Source organism: Urocampus carinirostris, chromosome 17 (assembly GCF_059441175.1).
Source record: "Urocampus carinirostris isolate Australia breed hairy pipefish chromosome 17, RoL_Ucar_1.0, whole genome shotgun sequence".
In the NCBI taxonomy this organism is placed as follows: Eukaryota; Metazoa; Chordata; class Actinopteri; order Syngnathiformes; family Syngnathidae; genus Urocampus; species Urocampus carinirostris.
Window position 1 is genome coordinate 25,845,739 of NC_142365.1, and position 14,514 is coordinate 25,860,252.

General features: G+C 40.2%; 1 protein-coding gene and 1 pseudogene across 1 annotated transcript in view; both read right to left on the bottom strand.

Annotated features, from left to right (window-relative positions):
- Positions 1-14,514, bottom strand: part of cxadr (CXADR Ig-like cell adhesion molecule) — a 61,883-nt gene that overhangs the window by 27,515 nt on the left and 19,854 nt on the right. The gene's annotated exons all lie outside the window — the stretch shown is intronic.
- On the bottom strand, positions 2,535-2,701 carry LOC148349620 (U2 spliceosomal RNA; annotated as a pseudogene).

Here is a 14,514-nt window from a genome sequence, read left to right on the forward strand (position 1 = left end):
ATAACCTATGCATGTTGTAGCCCATCTCAAACTCAGCAGACTCTTAAGCATCGATTCCTTGGAATAGATAAAGACATCAACTGGCTTAATATGCTCCATTCAATGAGAGAGTTAAACCAGGTAAAGAGGGGTGCATAAAGAATGCAGTTGTCATACGCTGTCTCAACACATTAAAATCCATCTGACGGCCATCCACCTTTGAGCTAGGGCAGACCTGGGTAGACCTAAGATTTATGGCCCGAGCCCGAACCCGAGGCAATTTCGGGCCGGGTCGGGCCTGAAATGTCAGTCATACGGTCGGGTCGGGTTCGGTCCTGCTTTTTTTTTTTTTTTTTTTTTTTTTTTTTTTTAATTAATTAATAATTATAAATATATGTTCATTAAAAATATATACTTAAACTATGTATGGATACTAGACCAAGGAATACTTGTTATAAAATAAATAATTTCGATAAAACGGAGAAGGAGCTGTAATTGCTTTTAACGGAGCCAGAGCATGCTCTGTGCACGTGACGTGACGTGAATGCTGTCCTCTTAATAATCTTCCCCTCCGCAAATTCGCGTGATTTTGGCCTGGTATCCCCGATATGGAGTCGGACCAACAAGAAGTTAAGGATAAACTCAAGAGAGGAGAACTGACGAGGAAAACGCACTCTGGTAAGAGTTAAAAAACGCAATTTGCAGAATAAAATCACGCTTTATTGTTTAAATAAACGCGTTATATAGACTAGGAACTCCCAATTATTATAATTAGCTCGCTTTATTGTTTTAATAAGCGTTTTATATAGAATACGATCAGGGGGGGGGGAATTTGCATAGGAGTCGGAAAAGGGCACAACACGTCAACACCCCCTCAATGAAAGTGCTGCGCTAAAATCTTAAGGACGTACTACTACTGCTGCTGTGGATTATGGCCCAATGATCAAGTCGTCAAAATGACGGACGCCCTTAAATGTTTTCGCTACCTCAAAAAAAAAAAAAAAACGTCAATGACGGATTGTCGCTTAATGTAACATCTGCAGTGCAGACACAGAAATATAAAAGATGTAAATGTTTATACAGTTTTATTTAACTTAGGCCTAGATGTTGTAACAAAAGGCAGAGTTTAATTTGTTATCATAAATCACCCCTCCTTATAAATAAAATATGTAATTTCGGGCCCCTTTCGGGCCGGGCCAGCAAATCCAGTTAATTAGTCGGGCTCGGTCCGGGTCGGGTTTAATACCCCTCGGGCCTGCGTCGGGCTCGGGTGCTTTTTTTTGGCCCGATCTTACCTCTAGACCTGGGCACTCCGGTCCTGGAGGGCCGTATGTTCTGCATGATTTTTTAGGTTTCTCTGATCCAATACAGGTGATTCCAATCACCAATATCGTTAACGAGCACTTGCTAGCTTGCTAACGAGGTTATAATTTGTATCACCTGAGTTAAAGAAGAGCAAACTTCAAAATCTGGCAGGACGTGCGGCCCTCCAGGACCGGAGTGCCCAGGTCTGAGCTAGGGGCTTAAAAATATAGAAGCCAGGAGGCATATGGCACTGCAAAAATGCACTGTGAATGTGCACTAAATAGAAATTTAAACAAATAACTCAGTTACATTTCTTTCGCATTAAAGCCTTTTTTAGCCTTACTGAAGAGCAAAATACTTCAAGTCACACTTTCATGTAATCGCGCTTCTTCTGGAGATGCAATTAAATAAGAAACCTTGGGCTCTTTATCAACAGTAGAATTTGCTGTTTTCGGTTTTTAATAATTGGGAAATGATTTTCACACAAGAAAGATTTTCACAGACACAAAGACATCTACTTTGTACTGGAAACCTTCCCAAGATTTCTCCAAACACTACCTGTTTTATATGTGACAGACAAATAAAGGGCGTGGGTGTCTCAGGCTGGGAGCAGACAACTCTACTGGTTGTTTTCACTTACACTTAAATATCAAAAAATATGCAGACCGTCACTGTCACCTATCGAAATTTCTAATGAAATCACAATTACCGTAAATTCTGGACTATAAGCAGCTGCTTTTTCCCCAAATTTTCAACCCTGCGGCTTATTCAGAGTTGCGGCCAATTTATGTAATTTTTTTTAACGGCCACCAGCGGCGCCCGAGTATGAGAGGTAAGATTTAGACCGGTGGAATATATGCGCCGAGGAAGATCGCAACTTATGAGCGTAAACATACCCTCATCGTACAAATTGCACAAAATAAGGCTCATGACGCAGTTTCCATGTTAAAAGCAAACGGGCATATTGCTGGGGTGTATTGAAGTAAGGGAGCGTGGAACGTCGTCATCATGATAAAGTTTCTTTCCGACACTGAGAAAGACAAGATAGATGTCATTAACAAGGAGGAAGAAGCGGATAACCTGCTGTGGGGGGAGGGGAAGGGTTTTATAAGGGTTATTGTTCTATCTTCTTTATTCATTATCCGTTATCGGTCAGTTCATAATACGCTACAAAGCCTAGGAGCCGGGACTCTTACTCTCAGCCAAAAGGCCAAGGTAAGGTCCTAGCCTTAAAGCCTTGCTGCGATCATTGCGAATGCACCGTTCTCGGAGGTACTGCAATACCGGGCCGATGCGTGGAGTGGACAGAGCAAGCTCTTATTCTATCTCCGAATTACAAAAATCAAGGCTACTGCAATACTGACACATTACCACTAGACAGTATAGAATACTGGAAGTCAAAAACTATTGAAATGATCCCTAAGAGTATAGTCTGACCAACACATGTCGACACTCCTAGAGTGTCGTGGGGGTTTTTAAGGGTTATTGTTCTATCTTCGTTATTCATTATCCATTATCCGTTATCGGTCAGTTCATAATACGCTACAAAGACTAGAAGCCGGGACACTTACTCTCAGCCAAAAGGCCAAGCCAAGGTCCTAGCCCTAAAGCCTTGCTGCGATCATTGCGAATGCACCGTTCCCGGAGGTACTGCAGTACCGGGCCGATGCGTGGAGTGGACAGAGCGTGATTCTAACGATTACAGCATTTATTTCCTTGACAGACTATTTTGAAGGTATGGGAGTATCTTGTTAGTAGCGTGAGGCTACCTCCCAAAGGCACGGTTTAGGATGAAAGTTATGTTATTATTATTAAAGCTTTGAAAACTCTCTCGATGTACCGTCTTTGTAAATATGTGTGATATGTATTTGCAACTGTATATTTTTGTAATGTATTTATTTGAAACACCTAATCTGCACGAGCAAAATAAAAAAGAGGGGCGGAGCAAACGCGGGCTGATGGGAAAGTGGAAAGGTGAGTTTTTGTGGACACGGCGGACAATAATGGATATATACTTTTCCCACCCATACCTTTGGAAATATACACTTTTTTTCCTTGGATTACTATCAACGAGCACCCAGAATCTGCAGGTCTGCAACAAATTTTAAGTACCTATATCATTTTACGGTTATTCTGGCGGCTGTGATTTTAGGACTGTGTGCTTCAATGAAGGACATTTAGTTTCAATCGCGGGACTTGAAGTTTGGCTTGGATTAATTTCGTGTTTATTTGATGTGGGTGCATGCGAATTATACACAGGTGCGGCTTGTGTATGGACAAGATCGGTTTTCCTCTTAAAATGTGATGGGTGCGGCTTATAATCAGGTGCGCTTTATAGTCCAGAATTTACGGTAATACTCTAGGGAATAGTTCTCCCCTCTCCAAATGATTTTACTTCTCCAGACTTTTGCATAACATTAGGTCCAAAATAGTTGCCGGTGGGTATGAACAATGGCAGCCGCAGGTTTAGCTATCAGCTTCATTTCACAACAGTCAGCTCAATTTCATGCTTGAACTGGTCCACGTAAACACACCTGATTTTAAAAAGGTGCCATACAAGTAAACAGTCACAAGATCCGTTGTTGAGGTTTAAATCCCTTTAACATTTGCAGAATCGTCAGTTGCATCTTAGCCGGCGGTGAACCTACTGGCTATTTGAACATTTTTGACAGGCAGCTTTCATAGGCACATGTCACTGCCTTTGGCAGAAGTAACCGAAAGCAGGATTGAGAAAACTGTCACTTCCAGGGAGGATAAAAGCTTTATAAGACAGTTACATGCAGTTTTGGGAGGAAGGCATTACAAAAGAATGCATTACTGGAATGATATTACAGTACTCGTTACAGAGAAAAGTAACGTGTTATTAATTACAATTTGTAACGCAATTGTCGTTATAACATAGAGCGTTACTCAGCTAGTTGTTAGATATCACAATGTCTTCTGATTGTCAACTATTCCTTCTTTACCCACGATGTTCCATTTATTTGCTCTCAAAATTGCACAAGCTAAGAAAAATTCCACTGGTTAGTGAACACATTTTCTCCATTTATTTTATTATGAGGCTATTTTAAAGCATTTGGGGGGATTTCTAAGTTACGTTTTAAATAAATGAACTAGTAAATGTAGCTAACTACCATTTTTCGGTAACGCGCCCGAAACTGATCATGTCAGCTTTGTGTATGCAAAAGTAGCTTGGCTGGTGAGTCTCCAGTGACAGCATGCAGTGCCAGGGCAAAGGAACACAGACAAAGTGGGACGGTTGATTCCAAATTCAGTCCATAGATGGGAAGTACAAACCTGGCTCAGCTAAAGGAACTGTGCTAAATAGAAATGTCATTGCAACATGTAAAACAAATGCAAGGTGACAAAACAAATTAGTGCAAAAAGGGAAAACATTCAAGTCGAATATAAAAACTAGGAAATGCATTACATATTTTGAAATATTTAACAAAAAGGTCAGTGAAAAATATTAAGCATTCATTCTTAGATATCGCAGTAGCAAAATACCCTTATGTCACATGTGTCAAACGCATGCTCCACGGGCCAAACGAGGCCCGCCACACCATTTTAGGTGGCTCACAAGAGCTTAAAATGTCTGCGCACTATATGTCTACGAGTAAAAGTTTGCGCAGGTGCGCACCAACAGCCACAGAACAGACCACAGAAGAGATTAATCCCATTTCAATAATTTAAATGGGAAAAGGTGTTTCAATTTACAACAATTTCACTATAGGTCACTTCTGGAACCAATTCAATTCTAGGCCTGGGCGATAAAACGCCAACAATTGTTGTCATACAATTTATATATATATATATATATATATATATATATATATATATTATATTTATATATATACAGTGGAACCTCGGTTCTTGACCATAATCCGTTCCATTTCTTTGTACGAAAACCGATTTGTACGATCACCAAGCCGTTTTTTCCCATTAAAAGTAATGTAAAATCATTTTAATCCGTTCCAACACCCTGATTGTTTAGCAAAAACGTAAACATGAAGCTAACCCAGGCTAATCGTATGTTCGCGTTAGCGTAATCTTCCTTATGAAAGATTACGCTAACATGAACGTGTAAAAATAAAAAAATCAGGTCGTTTACACGTCATTTAGCACCTGGGTCTCCACAACAAGTGGTGAGCGGTTAAAGGATAAAGAAAATAATTATGAATAGGATTTCTTACCGGTCGACAGAAGCCATGCTGTATTCCTGAAAGAAGGGAAACTCGCACACCTTCTTCATATTTTGCTATTACAGTATTTCTTTCTTAGGGGCCGGTCACACAGACATTTGCGGCTGAATCACGGCTAAAATTTTGCGTTTTTTTTTTGCCCGTGGTTGCCCGGGATGGAAAATGCGCAAAATTGGCCAACCCGCTGTTGATCTGTGGTATGGCCGGAAAAAAGACGCCGGCGACTGTTTCGCTTCCTCTCATCGAGTCATTTGCGCATCATTTCCGTGTTTAGACCACGTGTATAAAAACTGCCGAGCCGGTGTTGTGCCCAAATCCGAGTCCTACGCAACACCCATAACCGCCCCACCCCCCGCGTGACTTTTTCATCCACGTTTTAACAAACGCATTTTGTAGAATACGATCGCACTTTATTGTTTAAATAAACGCGTTATTTAGACTAGGATCTCCCAATTGTTATAATTAGCTCGATTTATAGTTTTAATAAGCGTTTTATATAGAATACGATCGCTTTCGTTGGAAGCGCAGCAGAATGCGCGTTCACGCGAGGGGGGGAGGATTTTATATACGGTGTGCATTACCGTTCGATTACGTTCACAACAAAAACAAAGACGGAATGGTTTAAGTTGTATTACATTTCCAACAAATGCAAGACGAAGTTTTTTTTTTTTGGTTTGAACAAATTTATTGACACTATATATTCGCCATCACATTCCCTAAAAGTGAGATTAAACGAGGTAAATGTGGTTGTAATAGCGAGGGGAAGCTAATCTCGGAAACGGACTGTAGAAACACAGTCCCGTGAAGATCAAGATTTCAAGCTATGGCATCAGTTTTATTTTATTATCTTGATAAGGACTGTCAATAAATAAAAATGGATTGAGACGAGGTCACTACGCTGACTGGGGGGCGGGGGTGAGGTTTAAGGGTTGTTGGTCTATCTTCTTTATTTATTATTCATTATCGATCAGATCATAATACGCTACAAAGCTTAGGAGCCGAAATTCTTACTCTCAGCCAAAAGGCCAAATTAAGGTCCTAGCATTAAAGCGTTGCTGAGATCATTGCGAATGCACCGAAAGATTTATTGGAAATGAAGAGAAACTATGCTGACGGGGATCCATGTTCACCCCTTTGACGTCACGAGCACAACTGACGTGTGTTTGGCATTCGCGCTGTTTATACGCGGAGAAAGGCGTTTGAGTGTCACACGCTTAACACGCTAATTTCACGTAATAACACCGCGATACAGGCGCAGAACATGCTATTACCATGCTCCACCCACGATTACCCGCTGAAATTTCCCGTCCTACCCATGTGTAACCACGCCCTGGCCGCGGCCAGAGCACGTCGTTCCGCGTCATTTCCTCGTGTTGACCACGTGTGCGGCACGCGGTTTAAACACGTGCTCAAACTTTTGAGCTGCTCAAAAGTTTTGAACGCGGCCAACCACGTGAAAATTTGCGACCGCGAGTAAAGCACAGCTCTATCTCGTCTATATGGCGGTCTCTAAACGTCCAACAGCGCCCAACGGCATCTGCTTCACGGCCAGAAACTTCTGGCCGTGGATCAGCCTCAATACGCTCGTGAAAGGCTGCGTACCCGCGCTCTGAAGTATTGAGCAGGGCAAAATAGTTTTGCGCTGCCACCCGCGCGCGAATTTCCGAACTCGTGTCAAGCACCGCTGTATCTCGTCTGAATGGCGAACTCAATGCGTCCAATAGCGTCCGCCTCAAAGGCAGAAATTTCTGGCCGTGATTCAGCCGCAAATGTCTGTGTGACCGGCCCCTTAAATGCAATAGTTGTATGCACTACTGCTCTTTTTTCACCTCTAGCAACTTTGCTGCTTGCACCAACCTTCTTCCGAGGCATAATTAGGGGTTAAAACACTCCCTTCACCGCTTTTGAAAAACGAAAACAGAAAAGGAGTGCGCGTTGCCGTGACAACAGTTCTTCACGAGGGGTGGGGGCAATCTACACTCGTACGCCGCTCAGCATCGTACCCTAGCGTACCTGCGTTCGAACTCCGATTTTTTGAACGAACAGCGAAGCAAGAATTTCTCGAAATTTTTGGTCGAGAACCGATTTGTTCGAACTGAGAGGCGTTCGAAAACCGAGGTTCCACTGTATAATAAAAAAAAGTTCAATTAAAGTTGATCATTTAAACTGTAATTTCCACCCAGCCACCGGGGAAAAAATGGTGGCGCTAATGCAATGAAAACGCAAGTTCTAAACAAACATACAGGAGACCAAGAAAGTGACGCGGATCAGCCAATCATTTTGCAGGAATAGTGGCTCATACAAAGCGAAAGGACTACAGGACATTCAAAATAAGCGATAAAAGGCTGAGGAATACACCCAGCATACACACTCAAAGCATACTGAAAGTGTCCTGGATAGGGGAAACCCTCATTTTCAGTTGAGGTATTTTTGCTTCTTACAAGTTTGATAAAAATTAAAATACCAAAAACACAGAGGCAACATTCACTGCAAAATTTGCCAACAACATGCCAACCAAGACAAACATCATGACAAACGTATTTCACCATTTAAATTAGTATTGCCTGCTAGAATACTAAGAAGGAAAAACGATTCAGTCCTAAACGAGTGCTGAAGGACATTCAACAAGCAACAAACGGTTAGCTAGCGAGGTGATACCTGCGTATACCTGCAACCAGCTCCCCCTCTGAGAAGGTATTGACTTGTTTAATATTGGTCATATTTATAATTGCTATGTAATAGTTTGTCACTATGCGTCTTTGTTTTGTCATTAAAGATTGGTTAGAGCAGCATCCGATTTTGTCAACTTTCATTCCGGGGCCAAAATTAGATTTAAAATGCGGGAAAAAAAAAAAGACGTGATAATTATCGTGAAAACAATTTTTGTCATAGCACAGGCCCAAGAGGTACCAGTGTACACAACTTTTCCACCAACATATTTGAAAGTAAACCCTGACGCCTCAGGCGCTGGCACAATCTAATTTGCAATTTGGTATTCAAACCTTCAATAACATTTGGAGAATCGTGGATACTAGATTTCTCTCGCATCATACTGTATAAGAAAAATGTGTAAACTTTGAGAAAAAAGAAAGTAGTATCAGTCTGTAAAAGTATATATTCACAGTCACTCTTCATTTTGGTTTACATTATCAAAGCAAAAGTAAACTAACCCTTAATTTGTAATGCTAAATGTAATTCACCCTAGTCATCCTGAAAGGGGGATTACCACTTCTGAGGTCCCTTCTCAAGGTTTCTCTTTTTCCTCACGCTGAGGTTTTCAGTTGTTCCTTACCCGCATGTTGGTTTAAGATCAGGTAATTGTGTAATTGTAATCGTTTGCAGTCCTTTGAGACATTTTTTGTGATTAAGGGCTATATAAATAAATGTGACTTGACTTAAAGTAATACAAGATGCACAAAGTACAACTTGCAAACCAAACATACACTGTTAATTCCAGCGCCAGCATTTGTACAGTAGTGAAATTGCATCAGTCTCGCCATCAGGGAGCTAGATAACATTTAGTGTAGGATATAGTTCATAACTAAAACATATGATGATAACTATTATTGAAACCAGGTGTCTTTTTCCGTGTCAAATTCACTCGTGACTTTACTACACTGTAAATCCTGAACATAGTCACAGAGACCGGAAATGAGCACAAGGAATTCAGGGTGTCAGCATGTCCCATTCATTCCTCCGGCTTCCACTCAACTACTTTCATTCACCAATCAGGCCAACATTATGTTCTTCTCCCTTCTTGCCCTTCTACTCGTGGAGTGACTGCAGAGACAAAACCTCCCTAAACCTTTAATTTTCTGTGGGGTTACTGATTGCAACTCTACTCACCCTCTCTCCACCTTTGTCAGCATACAATGGGGAGTGAATCCTGTCTCCAGGCAACCAAACCCTTGGAGAAGGGTGTGTTGCTTGGGCAAACGAGAGAGTGCATTAAGTGAAAGAAGGAATTGGAGAAAGCTTAAGTGACAATGGGTACAGCAAAAGATGGGTTTAGTGGGTAGTTTAGATGTGACACTTCCATTGGACCAGAGTTTTAATACATATTTTAATTTGAATATCAAAATACTCCATTCACAAGAACATAGAGTACTAAGCTATTTATTGCCATTATACAATTGTACAACAAAATTGGAGGGCTCCACCTTTCAGTGCAAAGTAAAGACGAATAAACAATTTTGATTTGGCATAAGATATGCAAAGATTAAATTGTGCCCCCAGTCTGTCATGTGCCTGCCTTCCCTTGCTTGAGTTTAATGGAGGAAAGCCAGTTTTTTCTTTTACAAATGTTAGCATCATCTAATTCAGCACGTCAGTCTAACGAGCTTAACTTTTTAGGCACTGCCAAGTCTAAATGTTGTGGCAAAGGCAGCTATAGATCACTAAATCCAGGACTAGATCTGAGAATCAGGTCTGATCATTAGAGGGGTAATGTCAGGCTCAAATAAGTGGGGGTGCAAGACAAAAATAAAGGACAAACACGCGAAAAAGTAAAAGAGGTGACTAACAATTGTATTTTGTTGCCAGAGCTTTCCTGAATGTATGGTTGTGTTCCACTCCATTCTACTGCCCAGGCAAAGTAATGCATTTTGGAAAACATTTTATTGAAAAGGGATTGATTGCATTAGTTAGTTATTTATTATTGTAAAATAGCAGTCTAGGGGCAGTAGAAGTGGAATGAGTAAATTACTTAGACACTCTCACCATCATAAACAGTTAAGCCGGTCCTTGGTGGCTATGCTGGAAAGAACATCAATTATCTTGCTCACAGCACAAGAAAACGTGGTTGCCGCTCAGAAAGAAGACGTTGAATCCTCGCCCAAGTGTACCCGGAGGAATTCAAAGCGATGTGTGTGCCCTGTGTGCTTTGGTAGTGACGTTTAATAAGTGTTACACGAGGCTAGGAATGCTGAACCATTTGTGATTGTGCTGTAATGCAGCCTGAAAGCTCCACTTAGCCCGCAGTCCAGCCATCAATTCCAAGCGAGTATGACCTAAAGGCTGTTTTGACATAATTGGACATTAAATGATGAAGGGGTGACAAATAGCACGCACTTTGCTTTGCTGCATGGCCATTTGACAGCTTTAAAGGGGGGCCTGTGGGCAATGTTTTGATGTCATTATAGTGGATGTCCGCTGACGAGATTGTTGAGTGCGTATACAAGTTGACACAATAGAAGCACAAATAAAAAACTAATACTTTTTGGTGTATCAGTACCCTGCAGATGCAGCTCTGATAAACTATGAATAAAATATTTTGGTGACTTAATCGACGACTCATAAATGTAAATGTGTTACAATCCAACCAATCAGTTAAAAAAAAAATCTGGTAGTGCTCAACATTACACAACAATACTGTAAAAGATACAATCCTATCATAAAGGACTCCTCTCACCATAGCTACCACCTGTGAACTATTGCCCTCTTGCTCTGCGCTACAAGTCGCTTCAAACAAGGAATAACAGGCTCATGGACAGTTTCTTCCCTACGGCCATCACCACTCTAAACAAGTGTGCGAGACTGAAAAATATACATCTTGCCAATTGCATTGAAAAATGGCTGCTAAATGAATTTGCAATATAGTTACGATGCACTATGTCATTGCACTATTATTACGAAACAATATTGAACTTATACCAGTCTTCATTCTCTCATTTTTCTCTTTTCAGTCTTTATTACATGTTTATCCTGGAGTGCGTGTCTAATCTTTTTGGAAACAATATTCATTATGTTGTTTTTATGTTGTTCTTTTGTATTTTATTCAAAGAATTTGAAGTAAAGAGGGAGTTGGCCTCCAAGGTTGAGGGATAGAAATTTCCATTGGTGTTTGTTAATAAATGGTCAGTTCATGGAAAACTCTGCAAGTCTTCAATTTAGGCCCGGGCGATAAAACGATAACTATTGTGATATCATTTATGTAACGATAAATAAAAAACTTTTGATAAAAGTTGTTATATTTGAACTGTAATTACACCTCCGAACACCAGAGAAAATGGAAACCCTAATGCAATGAAAACGCAAGTTTCGGACAGACAATCAAGAAAAAAAAAAGAATGTAAAAAGGTCCAGCCAATCAATTTGCAGAAATGGCAACAGAGCGCCATACACAGAGTGAAAGGACAAATAACAAAACAGTCAAAACGAGCGGAAAATGCACAAAGGATAACATTGGCGTTGGCTGAAAGAGTCAAAGACAGGAAATGCCCTTCCTCAGTTGTTGGGAGGTATTTTGGAAACAGAGTCCGATTAGAAAAAACATATATACAGTGGCAACGTCTATTGCAAACTTTGCAGACATGTTGCCACCAAAATGACAGATTTACTACATCATTTTATTTTGTCAAATTATTTTGTTAACACTTTAAAAAGTATTGCACATAAAAGCTTTAACATGTTTGTTGCTTAGTGTAAATTTAGGGGATTGCAAGTCTACCTCAGGTTACGGCGCCCTCTGTTGGCTGCGGCTGCATCGGCTCGCTACAACGGGTCAGGTGTATCGACATTTCGTTCTGTGTACATTGTTACAAAGAATGACAATACAAAGGAAATTATTATTATTATTATCATTATTATTATTATGTGCAATGTTCTGTGTTTTGATTACCTTGTTTTGTAAACTTTTGATTTGGTTCCTAATATTTGTGCAGTGCTGGGTAGTAGTTAGTCACCATTCGCCTTAAAACTATCAAAATACTTTTTTCTTTAAACAGGTAAAAAATGTTTGGCTCAAAGTTTGTTCCAGGAAAGCAAAACAGTGCACAATCACCACAATGCAACAGGGAATTCACTAAAACACCTGACACAAACACACTCCCAACTAGTGACAATATTGGTGTTGCCTGTGATGTCCATACAATAAAATAATATCAGCAGCATAACATCTTCATGATGGAAATAAAACACAGCTTTACAAAATTCCTAGTACAGTCAATGGCTAAGAAGGAGCATGAGGTTGCTGTTTATTGCGTGGAATTTCTACACTTCAGTCAGAGAACCTTGAAAAGTACAAAATCATGTAGTCCAGAGTTTGCAGGGTAGAACACAATTCCCAAAGAGCATTTATTGAGCTTATGGAAAGTACTTTGGAAGACTTGAGGGTTGGTGAAAGAAAAGTAAAATTGGGTAAAAAAAAAAAAGGTGCTAAGGTAGGCATATCCAAGTAAGGCTCAAGGGCCATTTACGGCCCGTGATCAAATTTTTACTGACCCGCGGCCTCTGTTGATAACATGTGGCGCCCGACAGTAATGTTGACAGTACAAAATAAATGTGGGAAAAAAAATAAAAATCACCATTTCACCAAAGGATGGTAGTAGCCGTTTGGCCACCTTGCCCTTGGCTTGCGGCAAAAATTTAAGCCTGCTCAACGCAACTGTAAATGAAAAAGGGAAAGTTGACTGTGAGGGCCGCAGCTTCCAGGACAAATGGAAATTTGAGTATTTTTTTCACCGAAATTCAAGATAACTGCGTAAGCCTAATTAATTAACCAAGAGAATGTTGCTGTTTTTAAACAATATAATATCAAGGGGCACTGCCAGACAAAACTACAACTAACTACAAAAAGCTAACTAGAAACGAATGCTGTAAAAAGGTGAAGCAACCGGAAGCCGTTTTAACAGCACAGCAACACTTTCACAATACCCTGCGAGTCAAATGAAAAAGCTACAAAGGCGAGCTACAGGGTCGTGACGCTGATCACTAAGCACTGAAAACCTTTCATGGAGGGTGAATTCATTAAAGATGTTTCAAAGAATGCCAAGTTGAATACAGACTCTGCCTTACTTACGAACAAGATTCCCCGGTCTAGTGAATCTAATTGAAACTATTGAAAACTGAATACCTGTAAATAGATTCCAATCTGATCAGATAAATCAATATTTTCTGGCATTAATCATGACTTTACAACAGACACAAAATATGTATTATTACATATATAAATCATCATAACATGAACATTAAATGAAATAAGCTGGTATTTTCCAGGCCCGAACGGAGTTTACCACAAAGAAAATAGGTAATTGATATTTTCAGACCTTGAAATTCAGTCTTCTCAGGCCCAATTGAGAACAAACACAACAGGCTCTCTGCAGTAGAAATTGACGTTAAAACTTGTCAAATTGCAAACTTACTTAAAAAAAAAAAAATCAAAAATAAATTAGAAAATAGAAAATATAAAACTCAAAAGTCTCAATGGGGAGAAGCCATAGTGCATGTACATATTTTCACTGCCAGAGGTCGCACCAGGTTAAAAGGCGCAGTCTCCATAGCTGGCTCTATTTCTGTATTTAACACTACGTAGGGCGCAACGCATGATGGGCACGGTGACCTTTGCTGTGGCCACATTACAATGACACAGACAAGCATACATGTGTGCGTATTTAAAAAATGCAATGGAAGCAAAACAGAGTCTTTTTGTGGTTTATTTAGGTATTGATTACAAAGTAAAACACATGGATGAACCAAATTTTAAAAAAGAAGCTGGTGCAAAACAAAGTTTGGTACTTACAAATATCAAACAAACCGGTTAAAATTCTCGTCTTCTGCTTATGACCAGAACAGCTACGCTAAATCTCCATTAAAAGATTCACTTTCAGAGTTACTTTCTGTGCTGTGCGGCTCCTCGGAAATTATGCCAGCTTTTGCGAAAGCTCAGGAAAACGTCCCAGCAACCACGTTAGCCCAAGCATTGACAATCCATTCTTTTCATTATAATTTGTTTGAAGTTTCTGCACCACCCTAGTGCTCTTCCAGATGGAAAAAATGACAGTTTCATGAAACAAAAGGACCAAGATGAAAACAATAGCTTTTAAATTACTATATATTGCAGCAAACAATGGGCTTATTGCGTGTGACATCACATGTCTTCCTCTGCACACACACTGTTCACACAGGAAATGCATAGAATTCACAGGAGCTTGCATACAACGCGCATTTATTTGGAAATGTGAATGATCTCACAACGATTTCACGCAAAAATGATTTAAGTCTTTGGCACGAACCTGGGATCCCCCTCTCT